The sequence below is a fragment of the Podarcis muralis genome, chromosome 4 (genome assembly GCF_964188315.1).
Source record: "Podarcis muralis chromosome 4, rPodMur119.hap1.1, whole genome shotgun sequence".
In the NCBI taxonomy this organism is placed as follows: Eukaryota; Metazoa; Chordata; class Lepidosauria; order Squamata; family Lacertidae; genus Podarcis; species Podarcis muralis.
The window spans coordinates 60,222,163-60,231,793 of record NC_135658.1 but is presented as its reverse complement, the minus strand read 5'-3'; positions in this window follow the sequence as shown (position 1 = coordinate 60,231,793).

The window sequence follows — 9,631 nt, the reverse complement described above, 5'->3', positions numbered from 1 at the left end:
ACCAGTTCCCTTCACCTCTCTGCCCTAAGCCTCTGCAGATCAGGAGAGGCCGAAGGGTTACTGGGCCCCGGGGGAGGCTCACCTGTAGCCACTGAGTCTTCCAGCACCTCTGGGGCCTGAATGATTTCACCTGGTGCCTGCTCTTGAGTTTCCTCAGCATCTAGGCCTTGCCCCAGTTCAGCCGGCCCTGGAGGCGGGGACTCCTGTGCCGGCTGGGATTCCTCCGGATCGCTCTCAGACTCGGAATCCCAGGCCATCACATTGAGACTGGTTTATTCTTATGTTACATTGTAATAGAAATATACACTTTTGCAATTCATAGTATGTATATAACAAAGTTTTGTTCTGGTTTACTTGGCCTAAAATATACACCAATAACTTATCTCTAACTCAGATTTATTTTAAAAACAATAACAGATGGTGACTGGCTGTTTTCCCTTTATCAACATAAACTGAAAAGTGCTCCCTTATCACCCAATTTGCTGCAGTTAATAGTAAAGCATTTTGCACAGTTGGAAGCATCTGAGATCATAACCACATCCATCTTGAGTTATTTAATTGCACAGAGTATAAAAGTGAGCATTTGCAAAACTTTTTGTACATCTAATGAAAAGTTAAATGTTGCATTTCAGCTCTGTTGTTAAAGTTCAACAAGTTCAACCTATGCATTCAGAAGTAAGCACCACTGGGTTTCATGGTGTTTACCCCCATGGAACTATGCATAGGATTACAATAATGCCACATCAGGGATGTAACTTAGATCCAGCCAGCCAAATTCCAACATGATGCTCATTCCAAATTCCAACATGATGCTCATTCCAAATGCAACATGATGCTCATTCCAAATTCCAACATGATGCCCTTTGGCAGCTCACTATTCTACAACTTTAAGCTGCTCCTAATAAATTGGGTATCATGTTCTGTATTGCTGCTCTGTGTATGAATGAGCAAATATATCAACAAAGCTACCCTCATCATTTTGACTCTTGGTTTTCAAAGTATTTTCTAGTGCATTTTCAAAACTTTACAATAAAATATGAGCAACGAAAGCAGCTAACAAATGTTTCTCCGCAAAGAGCAGCCAAACACAAAGCAGACCTAGGAGAAGGTATATGAAAACTGACCAACATTTTAGTCTAATAAATTTCCCCATATTGCCATGTGTCTGGGGCAACTGTTTTATATGGGCCTCATGCCACATAATATGAAATAAATGGTTGTCAAGTAGCATAAAAAGGTAATGGGTTCATTTGACTTTTTGTGATATGGATTCTCATGAAGAGCTCCTGCACTTTAAAATTTACTACTACACTACTGATATACTTATAATATTAAAGCAATATAGGCAGGGGAAGTATGAAGCCTTATATAAGGGAATGGCTTGTGGGTTAACTGTGGATTCGCCCAAGCAGTTTAACCACTATGAAAACAAACTAGGCCAACTGAAATGCTATTAAGGGCATGTGTAACTCTTCCAGCTGAGCTTGGTATATCTTGTTTCTCTGTCCATCTTTTTTTAATTATAATTATCACAGCAACAACTACGGTGATATTTGTGACAAATGAAGCAAGAAGCACAGATTGCTCAGTGATGGCAGTTCATGATCCACAACTGCAAGCATTACTGGTCATTGTGATTGTCCCATGTGTTGTGGCTATATACTGCAGAGCTTTTTCTCAGGGCTACTTCCCACGAAAAGGGTAAAAAGTACCAACCATCCAAGAATAGTCTGGAGCATTCACTCAACAAATATTAAATATATTTGTTCATTTCACAGTCCTTCCTTTGAATTTCATGGAAAGAGAGTTGAGAACAGTTGGATCAGAGAGATCAAAGTCTGAAAAATTAAATTTGTAAAAGACAAGACTCAGCTGGAACAGAGCAGGCACATTCAAGTGAGACGGTTGACTAGACAAACTGTTGTTAATGATATGGATATTTCAACTCTACATGGAGTTTTTCCCATGGCATCAAAATCGATTTTGCTAAGTAGAGGAAATGTTGGCGTTTTTTCCCACTCCAGTAAATAAAAATCACTTTGACTTTGGTGCTTTGTATTAAAAGAAATATTTTATCTGACGTTTCACAGTATTATATTATGAACATAGTGTCTGGAACTGTGGTGTATGCATTATGCTAACTGGCAAATTGTAAAAATTAGCTCTTACGTAGTTTCTAAAGATTTTACTGTAGAGTATTGGTTTCTCACTATTCTGAATATGACCATAGCTAAAATCAGGGCTTTTTTTCAGCCGGAACGCACTGGAACTCAGTTCCAGCACCTCTCAGGTGAAGGAGGAAGGTGTTCATGGTGTGTTCTGGCACCTCTTTTTCTAGAAAAAGAGCACTGGCTAAAATGAATTGCTTTAGAGCAGGGGCAGGAATGGTTTTCCCTCCTGATACTGTTGGACTCCAACTTCCATCATACCTGACCATGGCCATGCTGGCTGGGCCTGACGACAGTCAGATTCCAACAATATCAGGACTACTGGCATATTATTTTTCCTTGCATTTTTTGTGATCAAGGCTGAAGTGACAGCCACTATCCCTTTTTCATGTCATAGGCAATTGATGAATGCATTTCATTTTTGGCTTGAAATAAGTATGTATGTTTCCAAAATAGCACATGAAAAATGTCACTTATTTACAGGCAGCAGACTGGTGTCCTTGCAGGTTTTCAGTTGTCTCTGTACCTGGAGCCTTACACAGTAAAGCGCATTCACATACAGCCACTGGTTAGCTATCTATAATGGAGAGAGAGAGAATTAAGGGCATGTCACTCGGGTCTGCTAACACAGATGAGCCATCCCCAGCTTTAAGTATTTTGACCACAGACCCTGAGCTCACTGTGGTGCAGCATATTTCAGGAGCAGGCTGTATGAACTATGAATCCTTGGCATTCCAACAGAAGTAAAGATACAGAAGAATTATAGATGTACCGTATCCCACTTTGTTTTGTAACTTTGCCATTTGTCATTTGTATGCATGATATCTCCCTAGACTGTATATCTCTGAATTTTGTTTGAACAAGAACTCTGGTCCTAGTCCTAGCTAGGAGCCTTCTTTTAGGCAGAAATTACCGTTCTAGTACTGTGATACAAGCTCGGCTTGGGAAATAGAAGATGAACCAAGAGCCTCCTGTTTTGAAGTTGGGATTTGGTCTAAGCCACGCATGGCCAAACTTGGCCCTCCAGCTGTTTTGGGACTACAATTCCCATCATCCCTGACCACTGGTCCTGTTAGCTAGGGGTGATGGGAGTTGTAGTCCCAAAACAGCTGGAGAGCCAAGTTTGGCCACGCCTGGTCTAAGCTATCAGCATCAACCACTGTAGGTATCAGTGGGGGAAAACAATAAACCATGGTTAGCAGAGTTGGAAGCGTGAACCCAGACTTGCTGCTGATTGTTGGTGACTGGGTAGCAATGTAACTACTGCCCCATGTAGTAAGCGAAGCAACATGCATCTATAAGTTCAAGGAGGAAATAACTTGATGTATATAGAACTTCTTTGTTTACTGCTATATATCATTGAAATGATGGTTGCCTATTATTGGACACGGAATTCTATATCAAGATCCAAATAACAAGCTTGCTTGCTTGCATAGTACAATCACTTTTTCTTACTGTTGCACCCCAAACTCCAAGCAGCTTGAGAGTCCAGGGGTTCCAGGCACTTACCCAGTGTTTGTGTTTCCTTTTGGCAATGAGGCACAGTGGAAACTGTGGTGTCTTTATGATATGTGGTTTATTTACACGTTTATGCAACCTGCACCTGCAATGGAGGAGTTCACAGCATCAACACCCCAAAAGGGTATTGTTTTCCCCATAGCTACCATCTTGGATTCAGACAGAAACATTGCGCTCTGCCCCTCCAGCTTGCTGCTTTTACCCAGGCTGCAACCTTTTTTCTCTGCCCTAAATTCTGGCTTATGTCCTGCTAGCTATCTAAGAGCTGGAGGAGGGGCCCCACCCATTGGCCGTCTGGCAGAGAGTCCCCTCCCTTTTGCTTTCTTAATGGCCCATCACCTTTCCTTTGTTCCCCATGCTCATGAGGAAGCTAGCCTGGTTTATATTTTAAAACCATGCTGAATCCAGGGGTTCAAAAGGCTTATTTAAATTCTTACTGGGTCCAGGAATTTAGGGGAGTCTGGCTGGCATCCCTGAACTCATACATATTATCCAAATACTTTTAAGTAGTTAACCATCTAATGTATGGGGCAGGATCTATTAGATGCCCAATTTCAGCTAGATTAAACTGTTCTTCATCTCTGTTCAGTCTGTTACAGGCCACAGCTCAGGGCAGTGCTGTCTGAATACTAAATATGGACAGTTAGCTTCACCTTCTCTTATCGGTTTCTAACACTTGTGGCCTATAAGTTATACACCATAATTAAACATAACTCCCAAGAGAGAGAACTTAATCCCTGGTTGTCTATAATAGGGCACTGATAATATTATTTTTTTCTTGTAATAATGATTCACACTCTCTAGGGGAGATGCTGTTTTGGTGTGCTAATTGCACTGTGATTGGAAGATTAAACAGCAATAGGGAGCATACGAGTAATACAAAATGCAGAACCAAAGCACATTGCAATGGATGGAACCTGCTGCAATTAATTTGTGAGGTTGGGCACTGTGAAATGAGGTGATAAAAACTGCATTGCTGCTGAAAAGGATATAAATGTTATTTCAGTAAACAACAAAGATCTAAATATAATTGACCAGGTACGTTGCAATCCAATATGGTAATTTATTACCTATAAACACATAAGCAAACATTATTTGGATCAATGTACTCTATCTCAGATCTTCCTTGTCACAAATAGCTATACAGCTCATGCAAATATTTGCACAAAAAAATGACAAAAGGGCACAGCACAAAGATAATACAATTACGGTAAATATTGTGACATAACGTATTAATGAAATTGATCAGAAGAGCAAGCTGTACAGATCTCATCTATAAATCAGAATGGAAAATCAAAATAATTATTAAGTTTATCACTGCAAATTGACTAGTAGCCAGTTCTCTGCCTGTATACTAGGAAATGTTCCATTGCATTCAGTAGGACTTGGTCCATAGTCAGTGTGCTGGTATTGCAGTGTTGGCTGCTTGGGAATTAGTGGTTTAAAGAACAAACACACAGTTCAGAGCCGAATTGACAAAGTTCAGGAGAGCGTACAGATTGTGTCATTGTACATACTTTGCCTTTTAAAATTATTTCTCAGAAAACAACCATTTATGTACCGTACTGAATGCTGCTGTGCTGTCAAATATCCCACTGCATCTGTGCCGTCGCTTGTACACTTGTAAATAGCTTGCTAGCTCTCAACCAGACTATTTAGGCAGTCAGGCTAATCTATATGCACTTACCTGGGAGTAAGTTCCATAGAATTCAGTAGGCATGAACTGAATTGCAGTGTCAGTGAAGTATCATGAACGGCATCACCAGCTGAGACACAGACTTTCATTTTCAAAGTAGCTTTTGAAACTTGTTGGGTGAATTACAAAACAGTTTGCGAATGGTAGAGAGGCTGCTGCTCTGTGAAAAGATATGCAAGTCCATAGGGTGTGTCTGATGAGGCATTTCTGCACTGCAACCAAATTTAAATTGTTGCCTTATCATTTTATAGCAGGTATATGGCTATTTAAAGCCAGGATGTAGAAACTGCAGCATTCCAGATGTTCCTGGGCTACAGTTCCCATCCTTGCCTGCTAGCCACACTGGCTGGGGCTGATGGAGTCCAACATCACAGGTTCCCACCCCTGGCTTAAAGACAATATTATATAACTCATGGCATTATCTCCATATATATATGCAAAAATTGCATACACACTTACTCATTAGTTTAATAAGGAATCACACAAAAAACACCTTGTATGTACACAACTTGTATTCTTGGGACAAAATTGTTTACTTTGTCTGCAGTCTTTCTACTTGTACAACAGCCAAATGCCTATTGACTGCTGCTCTAGCATTTGCAATTGGACCCAAAGAAAATTCCAGTGACCGTTGGTGGCTAAATGCATTTATTTCACTGCTTTATTGATCTTGCAGATCTCACTTGGAATCTTATATCAGGGGAAAAGTCAGTCCAGAGGTGACCTGCTGGGATAAGTGGTGTGCATCCTTTTTATTTTGAAGCAATTGTGTGGAGGAGGAGGAGGAGGAGGAGGAGGAGGAGGAGGAGGAGGAGGAGGAGAATAGGAACGTCCCTTTGATTTAGCAACATGCACTTTGTTGTTGTTGTTTAGTCGTGTCCAACTCTTCCTGACCCCATGGACCAGAGCACACCAGGTACTCCTGTCTTCCACTGCCTCCCGCAGTTTGGTCAAGCTCATGCTGGTAGCTTTGAGAACACTGTACAACCATCTCGTCCTCTGTCGTCCCCTTCTCCTTGTGCCCTCCATCTTTCCCAACATCAGGGTCTTTTCCAGGGAGTCTTCTCTTCTCATGAAGTATTGGAGCCTCAGCATCAGGATCTGTCCTTCCAGTGAGCACTCAGGGCTGATTTCCTTAAGAATGGAGAGGTTTGATCTTCTTGCAGTCCATGGGACTCTCAAGAGTCTCCTCCAGCACCATAATTCAAAAGCATCAACTCTTCGGCTATCAGCCTTCTTTATGGTCCAGTTCTCACTTCCATACATCACTACTGGGAAAACCATAGCTTTAACTATATGGACCTTTGTTGGCAAGGTGATGTCTCTGCTTTTTAAGATGCTGTCTAGGTTTGTCATTGCTGTTCTCCCAAGAAGCAGGCGTCTTTTTACTTCATGGCTGCTGTCACCATCTGTTACCATTCCTTCTCACTTTCTGCCATCGAGGTTGTGTCATCTGAATATCTGAGGTTGTTGATATTTCTTCCGGCAATCTTAATTCCGGCTTGGGATTCATTCAGCCCAGCCTTTCGTGTGATGAATTCTGCATATAAGTTAAATAAGCAGGCAGACAATATACAGCCTTGTCGCACTCCTTTCCCAATTTTGAACCAATCAGTTGTTCCATATCCAGTTCTAATTGTAGCTTCTTGTCCCACATAGAGATTTCTCAGGAGACAGATGAGGTGAGCAGGCACTCCCATTTCTTTAAGAACTTGTCATAGTTTGCTGTAGGAGACACAGTCAAAGGCTTTTGCATAGTTAATGAAGCAGAAGTAGATGTCTTTCTGGAACTCTCTAGCTTTCTCCATAATCCAGTGCATGTTTGCAATTTGTATTAAGATGGGAGATGTGCATATTTTTAAATCATGCTATTCCAACACAAGTCACCTTATCATCAATTTTGTGCCACAACAAATATCATAGCAGGTGAATCAGCAGCCTGTGGGTCTGATGTGGCCAACCAATCTCCCAACTTAATTTTCCAGTAGCAGTGCCACCACTGGAAAGTGCCATCTCTCTGCTTTAGCATTATAGCAGGCTTGGAATGATAGGGAGCAAGCAAAACTGTTCCCTCTTCATAGTTTTAACCAAACTACCGTACTTAACTTGCGGATTTATGAGTTTGCTCAAACTCTAACCCTTTTGCTGAATCTAGAGGTGATTGGGAGTCGGCCTCTACCCCAAACCTATAACAATACAAAGCTGCCTCCTGCCAAGTTAATCTGTTCAGCATTGCGTACATACTAATGGACAGCAGCTCTTCAGAAAGAAGAGTCCTACCCAGAGAATCAAGGGATCAAAGCTGGGGCATTTTCTCCTCTGCTGCAAACAGATCTCATCATTTTCCTTATCACTGATAGTCCTATTTTTTGGAGAACCAGGTTTGTAGCACGATAACTCCAAACCAGCTTTAATTGTGCAACCTGAACTTACCAGTGTGTGATTAAATCCCACCTGACTTACAGTAACTGTCTGGAAGCACCAGAAATACCAGTCCTTTCACACAGCTCCCCCAGGCTGTTAACTTTGGCCAGCTCAGCTCACTTTTAGTCACAGCGCCATGCAATGAAACTGTTGCATGAGCTCTCACTGTGAAAAATCAGGGCAGCAATCATTCTTTATAGATTTCTGGGACTCGAGGCTATATTTTAAAAAGTGTTTGTGTACATATATTGAACTAATAATTGAATTAATTTCATTAAAATTGAACAATTTTGTTTTTGAAACAAGCCACATAGCTTGATTTATAAAGCAGCTGAAGCAAGCTGAACTGAACTTAAATCTAACCTAACGCTAAATTACTGGTGCTGCCCTTGGAGTGAGGTCAAATATATGTCAACATATATACCTGGTAAGGCATGTAGGCTCCTGTACAAGGTAACAGGGATCAGAGGAAGAAATGCAATTTGCTCCAGAGCCAAATGCCAATCAGACCTCAGTGCATGTTCTCTCTGTCACATGTAGGGTAGAAAGAATACAAGAGCTCTGAATGTATGTATGTTTAATGAGTGCTACTAGTTCAGTCAGGCAAATGATTCTATGCACAATTCTATGCACACTTACTTACATGGAAGTTAACCCTTTGAACCATAGGAATTACTCCTGAGCAAACATGCGTAGGATTGGACTGTACATCTTTCTCACTGTATGAATTTAAGTGCAAATAATGTCCTTGACCCTCTACATTGTCAATCTACATATTTGTTTAAAACAGCTGTTGATGACTAGCCTGAAATAAATCAGGTCAGGTTAATAGGTATCAGGTAGCCCTGGAAACTGGACTTGTAATGACAACTGTAGCACAGACATCAGCAGGGTAAATATGCAATATGCAGCGCCTAGCCAACGTGGCTGAACCTTGTTTAAGAGGGATTATCTGTAAGCAAGATAAAACAGCACGCAGCACCCAACCCCCATCTAGTTTGCTAAGGAAGATACTTACCTGATAAGCTATTTTTGCAATGTTGTAATATGCCTGCCAGTGGTGACATGCTCAGTCTCTTAAATTAATGCAGGCTTTGCAATTGACTGCAAATTGCTTACAGCCAGGACCCTAACTAGGGGTTGATAAGGTTGGCCCCTGCCAGGGGTGGAGGACCAGGGGGCCCAAAATTGCACTTCTCCACCATGGCTCAGAGTGCAATGGCTGGTGAAAAGCAAACTTTTTGAGTTTCTGGTCCATGGTCTCTCCTGGCTTTGGAGGTATGGATACAACTCCTTGCCCGGGGAGCCTAGGTACGCCTCTGCTTAGAGAATAAAGTTGTTAGGCAGATAAAGTACCTGAAAGTAAAGGTGTTTCACTCCCTCCTGTTGACCAAGTGTTTAAGAAGGTGTACACTTTATATTATAGATTAGGGATGCATTACTGTATCCACCTGCCTGGAAGGAAGCCCTGTGAACTCAATCTGACTTTCTTTTGGGTAAGCAGGTACAGGATTGCACTATAATATTGCTGCCTCTTGGGCTACATACATATTAGCAGCTTAAAAGGCAGCAAGGTTGTTCACACATACACACTCTCTCTCACACACTTATATACTGCATTTTAAGGTGCATTTTTACGTCGCTGTATACACGAGAAAGTGATGGGGATGCTGTCACTCGATGCACATTACCTGGCTTGTTTTCCCCACAGCTGCAACTCTGCTCCCCAAACTCCTATGCAATAAAGCCATAATCTGTGCAGGTGCAACAAGTACCTGAAATGTTCACATTAGCTTAACTGCAACTTCAGTTTTCAAATCAGATG